The sequence below is a fragment of the Hylaeus volcanicus genome, chromosome 7 (assembly GCF_026283585.1).
Source record: "Hylaeus volcanicus isolate JK05 chromosome 7, UHH_iyHylVolc1.0_haploid, whole genome shotgun sequence".
NCBI classification, from domain to species: Eukaryota; Metazoa; Arthropoda; class Insecta; order Hymenoptera; family Colletidae; genus Hylaeus; species Hylaeus volcanicus.
In genome coordinates this window covers 14,137,626-14,162,835 of record NC_071982.1, presented here as the reverse complement: position 1 = coordinate 14,162,835, position 25,210 = coordinate 14,137,626, and the positions used below count along the sequence as shown (strand labels likewise).

The window sequence follows — 25,210 nt, the reverse complement described above, 5'->3', positions numbered from 1 at the left end:
CTCTCTCTCTCTCTCTCTCTCTCTCTCTCTCTCTCTCTCTCTCTCTCCTCCGCCCCTTCCCCCGCTGGCATCCTTCCCAACGCTTTCCTTTTTTCCTCGCATTTTTTTGTAACGCAGCAGGCGGCAAGCGGCCACGATGGAAACTGTCAGTCACAAATGCGAGCCGGGGCAGAAACCGCATTGGCAGAAGTCAGGTTTTTAATTGGCGACGCCGCGAGGCCGCGAGAGAAAACGCGTAAGTAATGCCTAAAGCATGATTCCACGGCTGAAGCCCCGTGGTTTCTTGTACTTTAATCTTCCGTTGAATAAAGCACGCTCGGGGAGGGGCAAAAAAAAAAAAAAACCCCGCCGCCAACCTAGTTTCGTGTAATTTCAGGTTAATAAGTAAGGTCTCCTTTTCAGAAAGGAGACGGACTTTTCTAAGCACTGTGTTAACGGCGGGTTCCGCCTAGAAGTGTATTTAATTTCGTTTCTCCCTCGTCACCCCCGTTCGCCACCCCGTTTGAGCGCCGACGTTCCGTTAATCGTCCACAGAAGAGGGGACGGTCGATGTCACTTAACAAGTTTCCCGCCAAATAGAACTATCACGCAAGACGTCCGCGAGAACCGTCCTCATTAACTCGAATTCCGTTTCATTCTACCCGATACGAGTCCCTTAATTAAGCGCGAGATTCGCGAGTTCTTTCCTTAGAGTTGGCTAGGTTCGCGGGGCGCGGGCGTTCATCGCTGAAAACGCAAATTCAATTTTAAGATCGGCTTCCGTCTGACGGGATGCTCTCTATCGCCGTTGCAATTACTGAAAATTGCATTCCCTGTCGAATTATATCGAAAAAGAGAGGGAATCCGTGGGCTAATCGAGTTACACGATGAAAACCACTGGCGGTCAGCTAGCTTACCGCCGGAGTTTGCATTCTCTGTATCCCGAAGCCCAGCCCGGGCCACGGAAGGGTTGAAATAAATGCCGCGTTCCAGCTAACTTTGCGCATGGTTGCTTGTCTCCTACCAATTCGCAGGATCGTCTGTCTTTTGCGGGCTCGTCTCTGAATTAGAGTTAGGCTATTGTAATTGCTTCATCTTGGACCGTATTAATGAAATACATTGCGACATAACAAATTTTACAATAATTATACAGCAATGGCAGAATACTTCCAAAACAAGACTTCCAACATATCCTTCGACCCCTCTGGTATAACTTTCATACTACGGAAAAGAAACGTACGCCTAAACATGAATGCTAACCAACCCCAATCCTAAGAAATATCCCACCCTTCAACGCTATACCAAAATACCTAAGGAACGTCGACATCGAAATTCGAACACCTCCGCGAAAACATCGTCGCTCGATCGTGCCTGTATTCCATTACAAACGCCTGTTGCATAACCCGATGATGCCCGGTAATTGCCCGGAACTGTTAACAGAAAAAAAAAAAATATATATATAGAGAGAGAGAGAAGAAAAAAACGAGCTGGCGGAGAAAATAGAAAAAAAAAGAAAGGAAAAATCGATGCAGTTTCCCGGGCAAACATTTCAGCGAAATAATATCACGCGTAGGGCGGCCAATATTTGCGTCGAGAAATAAACAGGCAAATATGTTTGCAATGAACGCGGTTTTGCAATCGGCGTTGCGCGTCCGCCAACGGCCGCGTATTTGAACTGGACAGAGGCCTCTCTCACACACCTCCCCCCCGCGCCGCCCTCCGCCACCGCACAGAACGACTTTTCGATTGGCAACGGTCGACGCCTGGGCACCGCGACACAAGAGCGTGTCGCGAGAACCGGAAGTTAGCTCGCAGCTACTAAAGCTCGGTACAAAAGTTTATGAGTTTTACACAGGATGGGGTTGAGTGGGTGGTGGTCAGAAGGGCGGCAAAAGGGGGTAGTTGGGCAATGTGCTGGCTCGCGGGGGCTTGTCGAGCGGCGGTCGGGTAAGGGGAGGTGAAGGGGTTGGTTTCGGAGCCGAGGGCTCGGACAGGGAAGCGAGAGCAGAGGGAAAAGAGGAGGCGGAGGCGGAGGAGGCGGAGGAAGGGCAGCCAGCAGCAGTAGCAACAGCAGCAACATTCGAGGAGGAAGATAGACGCGGGCGAGCTTTGATGTACGAGCTTGCGCCGCGAAAAGAGAGGGAACGAGAGGGAAGCGAGGAGGCAAGAAAGAGAGACAAAATTTTCGCCGGCACGGGGATGAAATACGATTTTATTTGCCGCTGGGGCTCCCAGGCTATCCTCGATGGGGTTGGCAGTCCAATTGTCCAGTCAGCTACTGTCCAGCGCTGTGCGTCCAGGATAATGAATAAACTTACGTCTTTTTTAGAAAGACTGGGAGGGAGACGAGAGAGGGAAATAGCATGACTGCGCGACGCAAGGGGGAGAGGGAGCGGGATACAATTATTATTTTTACTTCGTGATGTTTTTCTTTTTACGTGTGTGTGTGTGCGCGCGCGTTTTTTTTTTTTGCAGATGATAACCGGACGCGAGCGTGTCACGGTATTTGCGAGCACGTAATGCGTTATAAATTTTGCATTCGCCGTTGCGACGGTTTCCAGGGGAACGCTTTTTTGCGGGACTCGGCCGCGCCTGTGGCGGAACGATCCACGATACGGGAGTACGTAAAACAAAATTCTGAAGAATAACAGTGCATGGAGGAATGCTGCCGGGAGATAAGTGAATCTCTGAAAATATTGAAATACCGATACCGGGGGACGGTGGGTAATAATTTTTCGAAATTCGCGTATCTCTCGGCCGGGAATATTCTAATGCGGTCGCCACCGGACGCGGCTAACCGCGAATTACGTTTTTTTGGATATCGACGATATTCGTATGTACGAGGACGATTTCGTCGGTAATCTGATGGATGCTGGGAGCTTAGTATTATTATGGAAATAAATATGAAACAGCTGTGGGAATCGGAGGCGTTTTGCTTGCCAAAGGAGGCGAAAAATGATCGATTAACGGAGAGTTCAAGTTGACAGAGGTAGAGACAGTTTATGTTATTCGTGAAATCTAATCATACGCAATTAGTGACTTGAATTTAAAATACATATATTAGCTTAATTGTCTTACTATATTTTTGACGATGCATCTGGTCGATGAAGCAACTTATAACATGCGTAATTAAACGATAAATAAAACAATCCAAGAATCGTATTCCAACTATCACCAGCTCTCGTCGCTCTTACGTTTCTCTTTGACTTTCTTTGTCACGTGGTAGACTTTCGATACGAGCCGCGTGAATAATAACAAAAATACGTTCATCTGATTCGACGGCAACTTAACGTGTTCGACCTGTGCGAGTATAGATTTGATGTTCTATAATACTTTATTCCTCCAAAACAAGTCTCCCTTGCAAACGGTATACTCTGTATGTACTGAATTTGTTCTTATTTTAATCCTAACATTGCGAGAAACACGTTGTACATAATTTCAGAAAAAGTTCGAATTGTTGAAAGTGTAACATTCGTCGAATTTCGCTTGAAAGTGTAATTTCACGGACAGGGGTGGCTGAAGAGCATCACAGAGAAGTATTCTTATCACTCCAGAGGTGTTCCCGAAGCGCAAAGGGTCAAAGGCTCGAGGACCGAGCGGCGCTGGCGCCAATTTTCCGTTCTTCGAATGGCGGTTCCGATCGTTTTCGGCGAAAATTTCGGGAGGCTCGTGCGCGCAAGAGGGGGTCGCCGTCCATTCCGCTCCTTGTTTACGGTCGCGCGTCTCGCAACGGACCCCCGCGACATTACTCGAAGGTGCGTCCGTCACTTTATGTGGAAATTCGCATTAGCCCCAGGGGCTTTTGTCGAAATAAAAGTGCAACGTGGAAAAAAAAGGCAAAATAGAGGGGCAGAGCGAGAGGAGAGGATATAGGCACCGCGGACATGCACACACGGGAAAGGCAACGGTTCTCTTCACAGCGCATGCACCGACTCTCTCTCCCACCTCCTCATCCCTCTTCGGCCACCCTCGCTGTCGTTCCTCCAACCCCCTTTTTCTCTGTCCCTCGCACGTAAGCGTCGGTGAGATTTATCTGGCGATGCGAGATCGCGAAACGCGGGGAGCGTTGCACGCGTGCAGGTGCATGTGGGGGATGCACATGCACGGGGGGGGGCGACCGTTGGCGCGTGTGGGTGGGCGGCTGGGTAACCAGGAGGAGTGGACGAGGGAGGAAAAGGAAGGGAGGCAGACTGCGTGTCCGGCGAGAGTCGAAACGAGACGGAGAGGATAGGGTCAGATAGGCCGTTGGAGGAAGACGGGAAAGAGCAGGGCGAATCGGAGTGTAAGCGGGACAGCTTCCAGTCCGTTTCTCCCGACGCGCTGGAAGGGTGAGTCGGATGAGGAACGAGAAGGACCAGAGTGGAGGCCGGGGCCGGAGAAGGACGATAACGGCGAGGCGAAAGAGGAGGGTACGGGTGTAGAATGAGATATGCAGATAAAGTGGTCCCGAACGGACGGGCACCGGGCAGTTCGGGCAGACAGTGGCGCTCCCAGAATTTTACCAACGAAGGTGCAGCTAGAAATTAACGACGCCGATTGCACCATGATTCTTTCAGACACTTCGGGAAATTTGATTAGAAACGGAGGTTTATTTTACTCCTCCATGCAGAATTCTACATGACGTTCGTTTGAAATAGTTGTTTGAAGTATTAATTACAAGTTGTTGTGCTGCATATTGATATTTTACGAAATTTCATTACAGATAATAGGGATTTAATATAATAATTACCTACTGTACTTATAAAATTTCGTTCACATTGAAATTCATTTAGAATACCCACCGAAATTTGTATAAATAAAGAATACAACGCCAAAAGTGTAGAAGAACTGTTATTAAGCAATTCAGTGATCGACCAGTGGCTGTTTCAGAAATTTAGCAAGAGATTTGCAATAAATCTTGAAGTATGTTTCACAGTAACAACAAAAATCTGTGACAAATGCGCCCACCCACTTAACCATCACTCCCCCTTTGTTTCTATCTAAATCCCTAAATTTCCAAATCATGATCTAACGCACGCCTCCGCTCGCGCTTACCCCCTCGATCAAGGGTAGAATCCTCGTCCCCCTCGTTCGATTACGTTAGTTTAATTCTCCACTTATACATAAAAAATCGTCACTGTCCGAAAAAAAAAAATGGATAGTGGCGGCGAGGAGGGGGTCGCAATTGCTCCCTTGCACGCCCCCTGGATGCGCCACTGGGTAGAGAGGTCGAGGAGAGAACGAGAGAGGCACCGGACGAGAAGGAACGTCGGATAGGAAGAGGAGAAGGTGCAGAGGGTGCAGGAGAACTCGCGGGAGAGACGGCGGACGGGAAACAGCGGGGTGGGACAGAGGGAAAACGCTCCCTACGCGGTGGAAGTCGAAGCGAGACGGGACGAAGGGGGAAAGGAGACGGAGATGCAGGCGGCAGTGCGTCGAACGAGGAGGGGTAGGAGCTGACCAAAAAAAAAAAAAAAGGGATGGACGCTTCAATTCATTGATCGCCCCGACGGTCCGAGCGGCGACGCGCGGGGTAAAATAAAAAACGCGGCTAGGCTAGGAGGGTGGGGGCTGCCAGTAGCACAGGTGGAGGTGGAGGACGAGCCGAAGGGCGTTGCGAAAAATCTCCGCGCAAAAAGTGCGCACACCACCCTCTCCTCTCTCGTCCTCGCGTCCTAGGACCAACGCTCTCTCGCGGGAGAATGGAATCTGGTGAGGGGAACACCGGGGGCGGCGGGGGACAGTAGGGGGAGCGGGGTCGGTAGCAAGGGGGGTGGGAAAAAAGAGCGAGGAATTTACGTACGACAGAAAATCAGCAAACTCGATCTAACGCGTACTCTCTTTTTCTGGACCGATGCATACGTGTCCGAGCCGGCGCGGATCGGCTCGAGCGCGCGCTCGCGCGACAGCCACCGTTTTCTTCGTTTATAGCAATTCCCGTGCTGTCAGCTAATACGCCAGCGCGTACCTGCGAGCCACGGGACTGAAAATCTTTTTCGATTTCGATTATCGAAACGGCCGAATGGCCATTGTTACCGCCGATCCGTTTTTCGCCCTTTCCTTCCAGTTTTCCACGTCGCGTCTCTTTCAGGATGGGGACCGGCGGGGGACGGGTGGGACGCGATCGCTTCTTTCGGGTAATCGCTTTCCACGGATGAATGTTAATCACGGATCCTGGGGCGGTAAACAACGTTTAATCGTAATCGACACTCGATGCAGAATATTTTAACGATGACGAACGCGACGTCGCGTCGGGAGCGAACGGCGACGAGAATTACAGGGGTCAGGTGAAACGATACGAGCAACTACAATGCGACTGTTTGCTATGATTTTAACTGCCGAACACGCGGGTGGGGCTGACGCGATCTGGACACGAGGTTCTTGGTATCAATGGTCGTGTCGTTGCGCTGTTGTCGGTATTTGAATATCTCAGGTGTAATTAAAGTCTTTTTATAAATGTTTAGAAAAGTTTCTGTACTCAATGTTTCTGTTCGCTGAATAAACATCGATTTCTACAAGCTTCGTGGCCCGCGCAATTAAACTATATCGCGTTTCGACTCATTACTTCCCGCCAAAGTTTCCAGAACGGAAAGACAATCCTCGGTCTCTCCCGGACCACTTTGTTCCCGTGAAAGAAGCAACTTTTTAGTCAAAACGGTGGTTCGCTGCGCAACGTGGAACAACGAGAAGGATTCCGGGGCGAACTTGTTCCAACCCCGGCGGCAGAAAGGTTAAGCGAAATTTTCCGTTGGCAACGATCACGGTGGGTGGATGCGGCGCCGGCGATGAAAATTCCGTCGATAAACGCGATTTTCTTTCTTCGAGCGATGGGGGAGGGCAGGTGACCCGTGGGACGCACCTGGCCCGAAGAGAGGGTTGAGATTCCGTGGTCGAAGGAACGCTCAAAGGTGGAAAACGACAGTCTTCGAGGAGACCGAGAAACGCACAATATCCTATTTTCCGTTCCACTCGAGCGGCTGCGGCCGCGGTCTAACCCGGGAACATCTGTATTTTGGGAAAGGCCTTTTTGCATTTACGGAGACAGATGCAAATGAAAGGGTTCTTCCCGGATGGAAGAATGCAAAGGAATCGCGGCTTTGCTCGACTGGGCTCTTTTGCGAATCCTTTTCACCGCTGCGGCTCACATTCTCTTCGCATATGATGCATCTGTCTCGCAAACAATATCCTGCGATTTCGCTCTCAAATTCACTCGTGATTCGCCGCGGTCATTGTGCTCCCGCTTCTCTCCCTCCCTCCCGGTCCACCCCTCGGAATTGTGTCTTGCGGAGTAACCTCTTCGGTACCCTTGTGCAACTCTTTCGGCTCGCATAAACCTCGGGCGACGGCGTAAATGCTTGGAGTTGGGCCGATTCGATCTGTGATCTCTGGACTTTTCAATGCTAAATTAACACTAGAAAAACCACCGGTGCTGGGCTGATTTTGTAATTTTTGGCTTGGAAATTCTACTTGTAGCTATTCTTGAAAATTAAATTAAGAATGGCGGAATTGTTCGTGAAATATATAGCGTTCGAGTACCTGGTGCGTGATAATTGGAATAATATTCTATCGTGTCTTTTTTCTTGCGTGGTAACCATGGAAGGATACTTTGTAATCATCTAGTAAAAATCTATAACGTCTAACAATAGCTTTCTTCAATCGGTGGTAGGGAAACCTCTAGTGTTGAAGTATTTACGTGACTACTAAGGAAGGCCCTTGGAAAAGCAACGCAAGAAAAGCCAATAATGTCTAATAATATTTATACGAAAGCTTTTCATTTTGAATATATCTGAGAATAAAGTCGTAAAAATAAAACATTGTCTCCGTTTTAATTAACACTAGAACGTTGACGCATCGTGGCCATTTTAAGAAAGTTCTGATAGAAGGAGCAAAGTTTTCCTCCAAAGTGGTCGCGTCGAAAGGGAGTATAGTAAAAATACGAGACGCGACATATTTATACAGACGTTTAAATATTCAGTAGCCTCGGAAGTGGAGAAACTTGACACTGTTTGTACAGAAAATTAAATGTTGCGTTTGCAGACAGTTATACTTCTCTTTCCTGCGATTAATTATTTCTGTCGGGTAAACTTCACTCTGACACGTCCTTTCTACATTTCCACATACACGGATTATTCGCAAATTACTCTTTCGTTTCGTCGCTTATACGTTTTAATTGTTCGACCTATAATTTTCTGTACGCTGTGAACCTTAGTGTGTCTACTAAAAAAAAAAACCAATGGATATTCGAAATTAATAATTGGATTAAATTAATATGAGATTTTCTATATAGAAACATGACAAAGTTTATGTATACAAAAATAAATATACACCTATAGAATACCACGTATTAATTTAATTCAATTAATCGTGGCAAATTTTATGTAGGGTATGTAAAGCTCAACCGGCAATTCGAGCCATGGAGGGGGTAGATAATGTTGTAGGAAAAGTTTTCTGTGCGTTTCGTTTCGATCAAATTAATATCGATCAATTTAACCAGAACGCTTTAATTGATTCTTTTCGAAGGGGGAAATACAGCTTGTGGATATGTTATTTTTTCCCTTTTGGGACTCCATCTTTCAAGTGCACGGGCGATTCGCGTGACCTGGCAGATGTGAGAAGATTGGGAGTGGCGGGGCACCCTTAGTCAGGGGCGGGGAAGAACCATCAGGTAATAATAAGGATCCCCGAATGAACGTGAACTTCAACCTGGAGGTGACTTATTCAAATGGGGTATTTATTCAAATGCACCTTTCCTTCTTGATTTCACATCCGTGGCAGACTTCTATGGAAACCTCTCGACTCAAAAAGTTTCATTATTATATGTAATCAAGCCTAATTATAGTAAAAATATTGCATAGAAGCCTATTATAATAGGTTTAGATTACTAATTTGTAGAGGATGTAGATGTTCTAAAATTATATTTGGTTTTATTTTACGACTTTAAATAAAATGGTGATTCCATTGATGCAAGATGACGAGGCAAAGCGAACGAAGCTGATTTATAACTTAGCAGAAATGGAGCAACGTTATAAAATGTAATCTAATACAAATCTTGAACTCGGAAAGAGGGTAATCTATCTACTTCCAAAACTGAGACTGAAATTTGACCTTTGATTTGTGTATGCTATTTAACATTACTATGACTTTAGAACATTTCTACTAAAGTTAGCAAGGTATAGAGTCAACATCAGATCCTTTTCTTTCCTAATCGCACTGTTCCAACGATCTAAACAACCTCCCTTCTAGATCGAATAAATCAATATTGACGAACCATTCGATTCCCCGATAAACTGATCCAGCAAACGGAGTATCCACGAGAAGGTCTCAGCTTCTTCGGTGTAATACCGGCTGAAAGCGAGACAAAAGGTGCACGTACCAGGACGAGCCTTGAAAAAAATTGGGAAAGACAGTGGCGACGGGCTTTCATTAGCGTGTCTACTTGGGAGATTAGTACGCTTTACCGCGTGCCTCTGTCTTTGTCTCCTTTCCTCTTTCGTTTTTCTCTTGAGAAGAAAGGCATGCACTCAGCGGCTTGCAGCTTTGAGGATGGACTCTCGGACTTTGCTTGGTCTCTATCGAGCCGGGGAGGGAGGCAGAGTGAAAGGAACCCTAGATCGGGGCTTACAGCGGATCCAACTGGAACGCGATATTTTCGCAAGTTATCAAACGTCCAAGTTAAACGCTTTCTGGATATTTCGGAGCGCCTCGATCTACGGAGGCATCGATTCCTCATTGGCTACAGAGAAACGCGTTCGAGGAAGCAACGATTTTCGAAGGTAAAAAGGAGCGCGAATGTTTCAGTCAACGCATTCGCGACTGCTGACGCGAATTCGCGTCACTTGAAATTCTATTCCTGGTTGTCTGCTATCTGTCTTAAGAGCATGTATGCAAATTATTACAAACTTCCAAATATACGCTACCTCTATATCCCTAAATCTTAAAAAACCAACAGTAGCAAACGTCGACCAATCTCCCTACTTTCTTCTCGCTACCTGAGTGACGTTTGATTCGGTGACCCCCCCCGGTTCAATTAGCAGCACGGTTGCGGCCAGGCACGCGATCACGGATGATAAATCTTCGATTCGGCGTGAACGCACCTTAGGTGACCGGTGCTCCTGCGAGACGGAGGGGGGCCTACGTCACCGCGAGCGGCAGCTGCCTGTACGTCATACTTTTTCTTTGTCTCAAAGGACCCTTCTCTTCAGTCGGTGCTCTTTGGGGCACGAACGGGGGCCACGCGCCCGCGGCAGATGTTCCGTGACGCATGCCCCTTCGCTCCTGCGTATTACGTACTTATACTTGGAGCCCGTTCGTGCAAGGCGCGTAACACGCGACCGATCGATCGATGCGTATGCACGATTCTCGACGCTCGCCTCGAAGAATGCGAGCTCGATCGAAGGAGGGCCGGCCGGCTCTTGACTCTTTGATACGTTGCACGCATGCGAGCCAACCCGCTCCGCCCGCGATACTTGCGTTCTTTGCGCGCCAAAGCTGGTCTTGGCGCATGATGCCCGATTACGAGGGAGGTTTCAGGGAAGCTGTGCGTTTATAGAAAAATTTGAAATTGCACAAGTGTTGTCCAAGTGATACCGTTAGGATTTTTTATATTAACGGTAAAATACGTGTAATTGAAGTGAAATAATATATACCGCATACCAAGTATTTCTGATGATAAGAAATTGTAAATAAATTCCTCGAAGGAGGGTGATTCCCTACAACATTCCTGTTGCCGAAATATTCTTTCTTAGACAACAATTCTATCAAGTCCCATATTTTTTTTTATTGAACGATTGATGTACACTGTAGAGCGTCGCTTTGGAATATTTTTACAAGAGAGGTGAAGTTCTTCCATCTCAAAATATCTTGACAACAGTTTCTTGCAACAACAAGCAGATTGAATTCTGAATTGTTTTAATTATAATTGACGTTGAGTGCTACATATGCCGAGTGATCAAGCGCTAACAGGCCAAGTAGTAGCAGCTGGACCGCATCTAGAATCGAACTGTAAGTGACCGAGCACGAGTACAATTACCACGAATATCCCTTCTCGTATTATTTCTTGAGAGAGCAGCGAAACTTACGTGTATCGTCAGATACATTCTTCTCGCGTGCGAACAGTACATGCATTCATATCTATCGGAGTAAGTTACAATTACCGTATTCAATGCTTTGGCGCGACGAAAATATACTGCAAATTTCAATATTTGATGATCCCTGCTAAAGAGTAACGGAACAATAAGATTCAATGTACACAATCGCCGAACGAATGTTAGCCTACGCGGTTGTTTTGGCGTTCGGTTGAATATTCAATTTTAATCGATTGCCGCGGCGGAAAATGCGTTTTGTTCCTGTGGTCTTTTGTCGCTGATTGAACGCCGAATACCGAATGGATGTTAACGCGATCAGGTCCGGATCTCGTCTCCCCGAGTATGTAAATATTCTTTGCCAGCGACAGAAATCATCCACAGGCTTTTTGGGCGTACCGAGAACAAGTAAGTGTGCGTGCGTGTATCTCCAGAAGCCGCCCAGCACGATAACGCCGAACCGTCCGATAAAGAACAATTTAACGGTCTTGTTGAAGATACGAAATACGCCTACTGCGATAAAAGTGAGTCGCGGCACGCCACAGCCATTTGGGAATAACGCTAAGGGAATCGGGCGTTCGATTGATTTCTGATCATTTTCCCACTGTGCAAGGACGGCTTACTCCTACAACAGATGCGATGCGATATTGTCTCATTAAAAGATGGGAATTTAAATTAGACGAAAGCGCGACGAGAACAAATATTTGTATGTAATTTAATCGATCGAGTGCTATTGGCTTCAAGCTATGCAAAATGTGAGAAATTATTTGTCCACAGAGGCAAGATTAGCAAATTCGTTGATAAGAAAATATGGGAGCCTTCGAGAGCCCCGCTTCGTGTTTTCCTCCGAAAGTACTCCTCCGCCCCAAGAAAGGAAGTCGCGAAAAAAGTTGCCGGCATATTTTCGTCCAGTTCCGGAAACTCGGTAACAGTAATTATCCCTACTATCCTTCCACTCGGTTGAAGTTTGTAACGTACCGGAGCGTTAAACGGCCATAAGGCGCACGTGACCGGCATCGTTGGCCCTCCAAAGTTCGCGACTCTATATTTTCGTTTTTCCTTCGTCGCGGCACCCAGCCTCCTCCTCCTGCCGTGCTCGAAATACTCCTGTTTCGCCGAATAATTAACCGCGCGAAGAATTTCTTCGAACGAAAACACCTTTTTTTTTCCGGTTTTGAGCTCGTTTTGAGACGCGATAGGAACGCTCGGCGAGTGGATCGATAGAGGCGTCCGGCGAACGTAAACTTTTCAATCAATAGCGCTTGACGCGGGACTCGTCGCGCGGGCCACGAAATTAATTTCGCGAATTGAACAGGCGACCCTTCAGACGCCAATACAATTAACCGTGAAACCGAACTTCATATTTTATACGGCACGGCGACACCCATGCGCAAATTGAAAGAGACAACTTTTGCGGCTGGCACAATCGCGGCAAATGGATCCCGCGGAAACCCAGCCCGGGTTGATTCGATGAATCGCCGGAGCGTCGCAACGGGGCACGGCTCACGAAAAAATTTCGCGACATTTCGGCGAAAAATCATCGATGGAAATAACCGTTCCAATGGTTACTCATTTTTTCTTTTTTTTTCTTGAGAATTCCCTAAATAATTCATAATCTACTTACGTATCGAATGAGATCGTTCGTTCGTCTTGTTGTAGGTCGGAGATAAATTTTTATTGGCTTTTGAATATACAGTTCAATTGGAAAAAAGGAACAAATTTACGAAATTGATTCCACTGATTTAGTTCCAAGAAGACTTCAGCAGTACCTTACAGAATAAAAGAACGAATAGTATACTTGAACTATACCTACTGTGAAGAGATTATCGTATTGTATCGAGAAAAGAGACCATAAACTATGGGAAATTGTTTAACCTACGCGTGGACATTCGTTGCACGATGAATATACCTGACGTCTTTGAATCGGTGAACTGTGCAACATTAGCACGCGTGCGCTTCGAAAACTCGCGGGCTCTGTAGAGTGGGGGGAGGGTAACGCAGAAGACATACCTCGCTAGCAGCGCGCGTCGTCACACCTGACGTCACACACTCGTTAGGGGGCAGATGGGCCCCCTCTCGAGCGTGACGTTGGGCCCGCAGGGTACCTGGCGGCGTGTCTATCCGTGATGCCTCCTTCCTCTCCTCGTCTCGTGGTCCCCCTCTTTCTTTCGGGGTCTCGCGCTCCCCTCGACCGGTGGGCCCCCATAAGGTTAAGCAAAATAAAATAAAATTCCTGCCAAGGGAGTCCCCTTTTCCTCGCACACACGCGCAGCTGCTCAGGTAGCACGAGCTACTTCCACATTAGAGGACGGAACCGCATGTGGGGTGCCCCATTGAAATTCCGTCTGGTCAGACGCCCGGCTGCTTCCTCGCGCGAAGGGGGACCAAGGGGCGAGGAAAAAAGAAAGAGATTATTAAGGTGACGAACTTCCGATCGATTTGTAGAGGCATTAGGATGCGCCCTCTGTGTGGAGCGATCGTCATCTGAGAGGGGAGGGGGACGCAATATTTTATTTTTGAAAAATGACTCGATCACGAGGGGGAAGGGAGACCGATGGACGATGACGTTGTTCTTCGTGGATTCGATTAGCTTTCCGATGAGAAGAGTTATAGTTACATCGAGTAATTTACGAGTTTTGGATTCGATAAGCTTGACGATCTTGATACATAGGTATAACGTAAATTGTACATATATTGATTAGATGAAGACTTAATAACATGTAAGAACCTCGACAGAAATGAATTTCACGTGATAATTTCTTTTTTGTAGCATTTTTTAGCAACTTGTTGGTCCAAGATGTTCTTTTTGTCCCTTGGGCGCCTAGTAAATAGGAGTGAAAGGATTGGCTGTCTACAATTGAATTTCAAAAGGTTTTTTCTGAGAGACTACTCGAGGGTGAGAAACTATTCAAGAAAGTCATCCTTAATGAAAATGTGACGTTGCTCACGATGTTTTTATTTTCTCTAATTTTCGACCTCTTCGGTGATGAATTATTATCTTGGAAATAAATACAAATTGAACCCGTGTCACTTATCAATCTTTGTGACAATCCTGCCACGATGCATGCTTCAAAAATGTAATTTGTTAAACAATTGTATCAATTACCAACGTGCCACGATGTTCAAAATGTTCAAAGAAACTGAAATTCCTAGAGGGAAATAAATGGCACCCAATGTCGTCCAGTTTGCGATGTTTATTCTTTTTCCGATTTGCAAAATTCTTTCCTCTAACGCGAAAGTTAACAAAGCAAGTTCCTAACAATATCATTGTCCCGATCCGTTCAATTGGCCTTTCGCTCTATTAACGCCCCAGAAAAGAGCCGAGGAAGGTTGAGAAAAATCTGTTCACGACCCGCAAGCGTCTGCATCTTCGAGTCGAGAAAAGACCCAAGCTAATTATGGCGGAGCCCATAAAGATCTACAAAGCGAGAAAACGCGGCCAGGACGAGGTACTGTGTCATTGTCCAGCGTGTTACACAGAAAAGTAGCCACTTTGGTGCTTCTTAAACTGTTCCAAAGTGGCCAATAACGAGCCAGACCCGGCCGCTTTGACGGTCCGGCCGAAGAGGAAGAACTACGGGGAGATTTGTCGTCGCTCTTAAAACCTATCCTGATAATTCACAGCACGAGACATCCGGTTCTCCATTTGGGGCGTTGCGGGGGTGTTTCGTATGGTAAACATAATGTCAGACCGTAAAGCCTTTTGTCTGCGCGGTGTACCTTTACTTTTCTACCTCGAACGCGTGCCGAACATGCCCTTTCTGAACGCTACACCTGGAAAGCTTGCCAAATTATGTCTGGGACCCCGAAATTGGGAGCTGTTCGGGGACGTTCCGATTTCTTGCTCCCTCTTTTCTTCTGTACGTTTTGTGTATGTTGACATTATACAGGAGGGGTTGTAGTCTAAAGCATCGAGAAAATTGTATGCAAAAATGAATAAAACAGAAGGGATAAGTTGAGATACTGTAAAAGTATCAAAATTGTATTCATCTCACGTTTAGTGTAATTTTTCATGATGTACTTAGTGTACACTTTGTTTGGATAAGTTATAGAATGAATTATTTTTAATTGTACGTATTTTATATATAAGTATGATCTATAGGGAGTCCATGCAGCTTCCTTTTTCCATACAACAAATAGTCTGTTTTCCCAAAATTATTTAGGTTCATCAACAATTCACAAATTACTCCAGAAAAGAAGCCAAAGTGATTCCTCAAAGGCCTATTATTCAATAAAATCAACAACTACTTTCCAATAATGCCGATTGTTCAATTCTTTCACCTGAAAATTATCGCGGTGAAGAGTAATCGACCCCCGAGTGCTATCGCAGACATGTTTATCTACCGTCTAGCGGAACATCTGCCCACAAACGTTATCCAAGACACCTTTCCAGACACCGTGCACCGTTTTCCACCTCTCGAGCCCCGTTTCGATTCTCCTATCAGCCGGCGCGTGCCTCTTGGAATTCGTCACGAAATCAGGCGTGCGCGCCGAACAAAACAACCATAGAAAGAAACGGAATCGAAAGAACGTTTTGTAACTTTTCTTCCCGGCGCCCTCGCGAGCCGTTCGACCGATCGCGACAGATTGGCCGGCCCTCTTCACGATATCCGGCCCGAAATATCGAGGCGCTCCTCTCTAACGGGAGCTTAACGGCATTAAAAACGAACCGCATTAATAGCGTTCACGATCCAGAAGCCACGGCTGGATCGTCTCTTCACCGGCACAATGACTTTGGAACATATGTCGAACGACGGAGTTTCCTCGGCCGCATCGAGATGCGTTATTAACGCGTGCTGGAGGAGGGACGCGGTTCGTGGCGTAAACTATGGCAGTTAGACGCAGATCGTGTCCGCGAGAGAGAGAGACGGAGTCGAAAGAAAATCCATTTTCGTGCCGGGACCGGTTGGCGAGCTCCTAGACACGTGGGTGGAGGAGGCAGAAGGACGAGGAAGGTGGGGTAGGTCGAGCCATCTGGCTTCTTCCCTACACACCTTGAGGGCCTTTTAAATCCACCAGAGACATGCACCTTGAGACCTGTCTGGGCCAAGGACCCTCGAACGCTCGGCCCTTTAAAAATCGACCCTGAAACGAAGACACCGAGGCTATACCTTACCCTTGGCTTGGATTAACAACCTCGAGGGTAGCCGCACCATGAATGGTCCGGTTTCCTTTTTATTTCTTGATATGCTCGCCGACGAGCCTCTGTTCCGTCGATTTGGATTGTGTTTCTGACGGGGATACACTATTATGTCTGGCTTGATAGTCGCGATGGGGGTCGTGCAGGAAGATGCTACTAATTGAAGATACTATACAGAGTGGTCAAGATGAACTTTTACTCAGTATTTCGTGCGCTGAAGTGGATAGAGTTATTTTTCTTACGGCGAAGGACATTCAAATTTGATACTTTTTAATTTTGTATCTAGTTGTGATGTTTCATAAAAGTCAGCTATATATCAGTCATTTGGTATTCTATTATTCTGAATTTTTATTAAAAGTTTCAATTGCTCAAACGGAGAATGTTTTTAACAGTAAAAAATTAAAAGAGATCGTTGCCATCTCGTATCAATAGCAAGTATCTCTTTACACGAACCAAGTTCCACTACCGTTAGTACCTACTTCTCTCATCTATATTCAAAGGCCAATTAACTCCTGGCCCTACAACAACCAATGAGCTCCGCGGCATAAAATCCGAACCAACCATGAAAAATACAAATACCTAACCCACGTTACGATCGCAGATTAAACGGTTAATCTTCGATTCGTTCCCGATAAGAACGACGCGAACCGTCTCCATACGTCTGCCTAAGGCATTCGTATCGATAGCTCGACGAGACGAGTAGAAAGGGGGCACGAAACTCGAGGGCAACTAATCTTCGAGTGGATATCGGCGGATGAAAAGAATTGCAACTTCGGATGCTGCCGCAGCAAGCATTTCTGACCCGTATCTCGCGTAATTCGCGGTGCCCTCCACCTCCCTGGGCGCATACACCTCCCAACCTTTGTCTTCTTACCGGGATATCTGTCACGGGGATTCCCGGCTACGTGCAAGGGTGCAGCGGACCCGGTTAGTACGCGGGCACACATGCACTTTTGTCTACGGGACGCGTGTGCGCGCAACTTGCAGGCGTGCAGAAGCCATCCGGGGCCGCGGAGAAGGTAGATCTGGGGGGACGACACGGGCGCAGGGGTGGGTGGGTGGATGAGACACGACGGGGATGGGGTGACAGTGAGACTTTTATTAGGGAAGGAATCAGCAAGCATGATTATGTACCTTAGAGCGTCTCCACCTCCGTTTGCCAGTTCCGCCCGTTCCACCCCTCCAACCCCTTCCCGGTACCCTTCGTCAACCCCCCTGTACGTCTGACCGCCCTTCTTTCTACTTCGTCTCCGCCACCGCGCTATCGCCACTGACATTGCACGACGACGACGACGACTACGGAGCTGCCACCCCGTCGCAGCTGCATTGTCAACCCCTTCCCGCCGTCAACCAGAGCTCCCTGCGCTCGTACATACTCGTATGCATTGGCGTAGAACGCTGAGAAATCGACAACGGGCGCACAATGCCCGATCACTGAACTCCCTTCGCGATCAGCTTTGTCAGCCACCGTTACGCCGTACTTGGGACTCTATTGCGCAAAGTCGTCGCGGGACACTCGCGATCCACTCGCGGGGAAGCGATCGAGCGGCTCGCGGATGAATGGCAATTTAGGGTACGTGTACTTACGATGAACGTTGCCGTGGCGATGCGAAAGATGCTGTCCCCTGAAACAGACGAAACGGACGAGTTGAATTACTGGATACAGGTCACGAGAATCGTGGAGAATTCGAAGGGGAGTTATTCTAACGGCGATTAGACTGCTAGATAGTATGCAAGTCCCTGTATTTGGAACATTTGGGAAATTCGTGGTGAAAGATAAATAGGAAGTCCAGGAAGTTTCAAAGTCTCTGTGTTTAGGATATTTGGAAAGGTCGAGTCGAGAGATCGTTCGATCCAATGTGGACTTATTATTCTCAGGAAGTCTCCGTCTTTAACTTCTTTAGGACGATTATGAAAATCTGTTACATCTTACGTTTGGGCGTGACAAACGAAAACTACCCCAAAGAATAGACCACCCAAAGATACCTCCAGTCGTCTAATGCAAATTACACGAACATAATGTATCGTTTTGGGAGATTAATCTACATTGGACTCCGAAGCGCGTAGTTTTCGTCGGTCCCAGTATTACCAAATTCGTTGTCCATGAGATGAAAACGCAGAGAACCCGGAGCCCCGTCCTCCACGAAATTTGCATCTGTGCCTCGCCAATGCCGCCCAAGGCGATATTGTCGTCACAATGAAACCAACCCCCGCCACCCTCCCCCGTAAAGCTCGCCACCACCCTCGATGCACACTCCGACACGGCGATGTCATGTGTGCGAGAGCTGCGCTCGAACTTTTGCCTCGAACCACATGCGCGAAACTTCGCGAATTCTGATCACGCATACCGTCGTCGCTGTGAAAAATTTTATCAGCCTTTTTTTTGAGTTGTCCCTCCGGAAACACTGAAATCCTTTCGAAACGCCGCGCCACCGGTCGAACTTGCGCCAGAGAAAATTTAGATGCAGATGACCACGCTTCCACGCTCAACTTTTTAATTCGGGATTGCCGCTCCGGCGCGAGTTCAGTTTTGGATAGATATTAGGCGCCACGAAATAGTAATCCCGTTCCTACGGTCGATCTATATGCTCGATGAGAAAAATTTTTTAATTATTCTCTTTGTATAAATTCGATGCTGCTGTAAATTCGTAGTTTATCTAGCCCACCCTATGATAAAGACTACTCGCGAACGAATAATAAAAAACCTGTGTATTCATTGCCTTACTGATTTGCACCATCCTTTATTAACCCTTTGCACTCGAGAGGTGACTCTCAGTCACCACTAGATTTCCTTTGGGTTTAATTTCTTTGGTACTCGAAGTGTCAATGAAATGATTGTCGTTGAGCCAAAGATGACCCGATTTTCAAATTTCAAATTAGAGATCTCATTTTCGATGTCAATCTAAGCTTAGCATTCGTGATAATAGAATGCTAAGAAAGCATCTCGAGTTGCTGACAGATGCCAGAAAAAAAGGCCTCGAGTGCAAAGGGTCAAAATTTCTCATAGACTATCTCAACCTTCACATTTCTAACACACTCGTCTCAATTTATAGACTTCACCGCAGCTTGAGGTAAAAATTCCTATTGGCTCCATTACCGAATGGTTCTAGTTCCGTCACTTGAAAGCAAATCGTGAAGTAACAGAACATACAGTTATCCGAATTCCCGCTCGTCATCAATTTCCCAGGTCGGTAGACAAATTTCGGTGTATTAGAATGTACGCTCGCGGTCCCTATTCAGAGTCTCAGCGAAGGATGCATCGAGACAAGGTATCGGAAGAACGGCGGGCGAGGGTTAGGAAGGAAGAAGGATGAGACCAAGGAGGTCATAGGTGTGATGCATAGTTCGACGGCGGTATCTGAGACAGTTTCGGCGGGGCAAGACTTAACAAATAGGCAAAGTTTTGTCCCGAGGATACCGGAGCCGGCGGATTCTCCGGTGCTGCCACGACATCCTCTCTCCTCTTTGTTCGCAACTTTATGATGTATTAGGTGTTCCCACCCTTGTCGTTCCCCCGCGTTCCTTTCCTCCATAGCCGCGCTTTTCGACTGACCAATTTATACGGCAGCCGGAGTTAAGACGAAAGTTTCATTTAAGGTAGAATCAACTAAGCCCACGAGCGAGTTTCAGGAAGATATACAGCGATCACGGAATTTTCCTGCGATCGGAAATGTCGTAGCTCGTATGGCTGTGTATGTGTGTGAAGTTTATCGAAGCATTCGGATCTCGGACTTGTTCCGAGTACTTTCTTTTGATCGAGTCCTACGATCGGACCTTTTCATCAATTTTCTTTCTTTGTTATTAAGAGAATCGAAACAGTATTAACACGTTAGCTGGCACGATCGCTATTTGGGGATTTTGGAATTTCGCAATGAGATATGCGCGTAACTTATATATTTACAACAAGTAATCGGAACGCGTAAGCTTGTTCGATTAAACATTAAGAACAAATACGGTTCGGGATAAGTATTCATTTGAGACATTAATCGTGAGAAATCTGTCAATATTTTAATATCTATTGATGGGACCAAGTAAATATTAATTTCTGACAATAGTTAAATTAATTATTAAAAATAATTGTTTAAACAACGACCGAGAATATGACTTTCCTGTAATATTAATGTTTCGCGAATTACTCGATAGGTAAATCGAGTTTATCTCAAATAATTCTTTGGCAGAGTCAGACTTGGACTTTGGAAATCAAAGGGACTTTGTTTTCCTTTGATTTCCACGGTTTCGTACTTAGTATTAAGCTCGCCGACTCTGTGTAGTGTATGCATCTATGTGTGTATGTCACGCAACAATCCGAACGATCCGAACAATCCTTCGTCACGAGTAATACCGAGAGCTAATGGCTGCGAATTTCTAAAGTTTGAAGTGTAAAGAGAAGTCGCTCCTTACTACTTTCAGAGATTGTTCTACGTAGCCTTCTCTACATTTGAAAGAAAGCTGGTTAAAAAATTCGGAAGATACTTCGCGACGTCCCCTTGTCAGTCGCGTGGCCGACGAAACCTGCGGACTCCGTTGCAGGTGTCGCGAAATGGTATCAAAAGTTTCGGTGCGTCACCCGTAGTGCGCGCATTTCGCCTGGGCCACGCAGACGTGCTGGCTGCCCCCAGGATTAATAAACTTTGTCGCGTCTCGGCTTACCCCGTTGGCTTAACTCCGCGTACGAGTAAAATCAATACTCGATACACACGTATCCCCCGAGGTCCGCTCCTACTTGTCGCGCTATCTCTCTTTTATATCTCATCGTATCGGCGCGCGTGGGAAAACACACGCGTACCGTCTGCTCAGACGAAGAGCCGCGAGCGGGCATTTACAAACGCACAAATAGGTCGTCTAAACTCGCTCGCACACCCGCACCCTCCCCACGACGAGAAGCGTCGGGCTCTTCGGGGGTGACAGATGGCCCGATAGACAAAGAACCTGGCCAGGCTGCCTTCCGCGGCGTTACGTAACTCAATAAAAGGAGATTCAAAGTCGATCGTCACGACTGCCTCCGACTGCAGTCCAGCCGGAGCGATCGTCAAAGGGACGATGGGGTTGAAAATCAAATAGTGTCGGCTCGACTGGAACAGACTCCTTGCCTGGACCAAGATTGAACTCTCCCTTTCCTCCTCTACCGACCGTGATGGCGGTTCTTATCTTTCTCCGTGATCGTCGATTAGATGCGACCCTAGGCGACGCCACGACTAACCGCGACCAGGATGATCGAAGGGTGCTTTCACCGATCCCTGCAACGTTTAGATGATTGGGAGAGTCGCTATTGCGTACTCGGCTCATTCGTGAGATTTCGAAATAAAATCAAGGCTTTTCATTAAATAACAAAATCAGTATTTCATTGTTTCATTATACCCCGTTTCCAAGAATTTCGAAATTCCTCTGTTCTATGTTAGGTTTCAGTGCAGCACTTGTGCGGTACTTGGTGCATCGAATTAAACGAAGAATAGAAAATTCTAATATAGAAATCTAATTCTAACGCCCATTCCGCGTCTGCGTTTCCCCCTAGGATGCAAGGGGCGATCAGCTCCATATTCTAGGGTAAAACTTCGAGAAGAGGGAAGCGATCGCGTACTGGATGATTCAGTCCAGCAATAAATTCTCGTAAAATCCAGTTTCCATCAGGATGACGCGATGCGAGATTACAGTTCTGCGTCTTACGGTCTACACCCGATCGAGGCAGTGACATGCATGATCGACACGCACACGCGCTCATATAGGAAGGGGCGTTGCATCGATGGGTGGCACAATGGGCACGTGGCTGAATCTAATCATCTCCCAAGTCTCGGGGAGGGCTTGTATTTTTTTTTTTTTTTAAGATCCACCATTCATCGTGTTAACTCGGCGGAAATACATTAATCCCGACTGATCGATAGAACGCTAGTTTCGTGGCCAACTGGTGTTTACTTCCATATCTAAACAAATGACCATAATTGGACGATTTCAGACTCACAAGAAAAGTTCTATTGTATTCATTAAACAGTTTCTCATTCAGAGTTTCGTGTTTCTGTTTTGTATCCTACAGTATCAACTTTAGTAACGTGAACTAATGTTAACCCTTTGCACTCGGCGCCATCTTAAATAGTCTAACTTTGGCAATGTGTCTTTTTTGGCATTATTAGACATGATTATAAATTCTTATAGCTATCTTGAAGCGTTGACACCACTAAAGTATAGGTAAAGCATACATAAAGGATTTATGCTTGCAATGGTGTCACTAACAAAATGAAACAAACAAGATACAAGAAACAAACTCGTTTTCGCCGAGCAGGCATTTATATCGAGACTCGGCACTCGATGTATCGTACAATTGATTAAGCTGGTGTCGCGTACGTATCTCGTACGTGTGCCTGGAATTGTGCTAGAAACACGTGGCCCCTGCCTCAGGAGACGCCCCTTTCATCTAATCGTTGCAGTGCTAATGGATTATTTCAATCGAAGAATTGAGAAATCAGCTGCGTTCTTAACAGAGTTTCAATTCTCGACCGCCTGTTATTACAAAATGAATGCAACATATAGTACGATTTTATATGCTACCTCGTTATCTCAATTTTTTTCAACGTACATCAATTTCTTCATGACGTCTACTCAATCGAACAAATATTTCTTATCCATTATAAAATATTTCATTCTGTAATTACGTCTGTTCTTTATATTAATAACAAACTCCAATTTCTATCTATACTTTTCTCATTTCTGCCTGAAAACAATACTATATTTGTCCCATAAGTTAAATTACGTTTTTATTCATTTGTGTTTCTGTGTGCTCTCGAGGAAAAATTTAAAGAACTTGGAGAATACGTACTTGTAACGAATCGATCGATTTATATCCGCGAATTTCCAAAGGGAGCGAAGCTAAGTTTAGGACTCAAGCTGTGCACCATTTATCCAGCTATTACGATAAGTATCCTCGAACGGGACTCCGAGTTCCTTGTAGGAAGGACGAAGCAACAAGTGGCATCTTAGTTCCAGCATTCTTAGTTCGATGTTCAACAAGTGTTTTCCGAATGGATGCATGTCTTGGGAACTTTCCTTGGGAAGTTCAGCAGAACTGGTCCTGTTCGGCACCAGCTGTCACCTCAATTCTCATCCTTTCTCGTTTCAGCAACACTCTTAATTGCACGAATATTCTTTTGCTCCCCTAGCGACTTTCGATAGTTTGGTAAGGATATATTCTTGATATTATAAAAATATTGTACATATTTATTTATTTCATAAAGCTGCGAGAATATTCTTTTATTCTCCTAGCGATTTCTCAAAATTGTTTGCTGAGGATTGTATATCATCTATCTTGATATACGGTCTTTAAAATGATTAATCGAAGAATCGAGTACCCTAAGATACTGGATTTATTAAAACTTAATATTCCAAGAAGGCTATTTAGAAACAGTAATATACGCGTTGATTTTCGCAACGATATTCGCTAGCGCAAAAATTCGGTTTCTCATCGAGACTCTATCGCGCAACTGTTCTCGATGTATTTATAAATTTTCACTGGCTCCGTTCCGGGAACTAGGAAGTTCCAGAAAAAAAAGCCGATAGTACCAAAGCGACAAAGGCACCGAGAATAGCATTCCTTTATCACGGAATCCAATGTGCGTCAGTTGTCCTGATAACTGTTTTACCGCAATAAGGGAAAGTATTGCATCTCCCATCCAGACATTCTCAAGTACTAATTCTGCTTGAAGCTCGTTAATAAATGTCCCAGATAGTTTCTTTCATCAGCTAATTCCATGATACAGATTGTAGAAAGTGTATGAAAAAGAAAGTGGGGGATTTCATTGTTAGGGGGACCAGAAAGTAATGTCGTTTCTGCGAATGTCAATACTTGATTATCATTTATCCGTCATTGTATATCAATTGACTTTTGTCGATCAGGTATTGAAAATTTGCACGCTGGGTAGCAAAAGTTTGTTGATAACAAGGGCGATTACATAATTGATGAGAAATGAAAACTTTACACAAGTACTTTATTTACAGTGTCGAAGCAGGACCAGAAATGGAATAGTGAAATAAAATAACTTTAATTTATAATAATTGCCCTCGTTAATGCAGTGATTATATGAAAATAATTTCGACGAGCATTCCGTACGTATCTCGAGTGGATCAAGGTTCCGTATTTACACGCAACAAAGAATTCACGATCTGCCAAGGAGAAAAAAGAACCACGACGAGGAAAGGGTATCGCCGGTTTCGCGGGTTTCGCGTGCCGTCTCTAAATAATAAAATAAAAACCTCTTCCCTCTAGATCCTTGGCCCACGCTCAATCCCGACAGCAACAAGTTGATATCTTGTTCCCTCGAGGGCGCCTCGAGGGTAGGAGAACGTGGTCTCGATGAAGAGGGGATGAGACGGCCACGGGGATCCTCGTAAGAAAACGCTTTTCGTTTCTTTTCCAGCCCCCATCCCACCGTGTTTGTCTCTTTTCATCAACAGGTTTCTTATCCGCACCCTCTGGCCCGGAAAATCTTCGAGGGAAGTTTCTCGTCCGTAAAGGGGCTAAGAAAACTCCCTTGGTCGAAGGGTGCAGCTCCTTGAGGCTCAGGAAGCGACTAAGATGTAAAAGGACGGTGTTTCCTTAGGGGTGGCGGCTGGGAAGACGATTCAACCTCTCGGGCGTCTTGTAACCTGTTGGAGTCACCCCCGCGGAATAGGATAAAGTACTTCCTTATCGGATACCGGCGGAGAGGAAGATTTTATGGTTAGCCAACCGGTGTTTAAGTTATATGAATCTGTTTACGCTCGAGAAGTCGTGTAACGTAATACTGTTCGGGATAATCGAAGGGTTGCTCGTTCCAATGGCTACCTTAGTCTCTCAGGTATTCAGTATAATGATCGTCTTACGCAAGTCGAGTATTTAGTGATAAATATTACTGTAATAAACGTTGAGAATGCTAACAGTGTTCTTAGAAGTGAATAACGTAATTGTGTTATTGTAAGAAAGAATTGTTAGTAAGCCAGTTCCATGATAAGAAAGGAAAGTAAGTCTTAGCATTATAATATAATGATATTTACATACATGTATGTT

At 45.9% G+C, this 25,210-nt stretch overlaps 1 long non-coding RNA gene across 1 annotated transcript in view; it reads right to left on the bottom strand.

Annotated features, from left to right (window-relative positions):
- Nucleotides 1-25,210, bottom strand: part of LOC128880358 (uncharacterized) — a 108,592-nt gene that overhangs the window by 40,854 nt on the left and 42,528 nt on the right. Inside the window, exon 3 of the long non-coding RNA XR_008457804.1 lies at nucleotides 17,767-17,804. This is a non-coding gene — a long non-coding RNA (uncharacterized LOC128880358). The remainder of the gene's footprint in view (nucleotides 1-17,766; nucleotides 17,805-25,210) is intronic.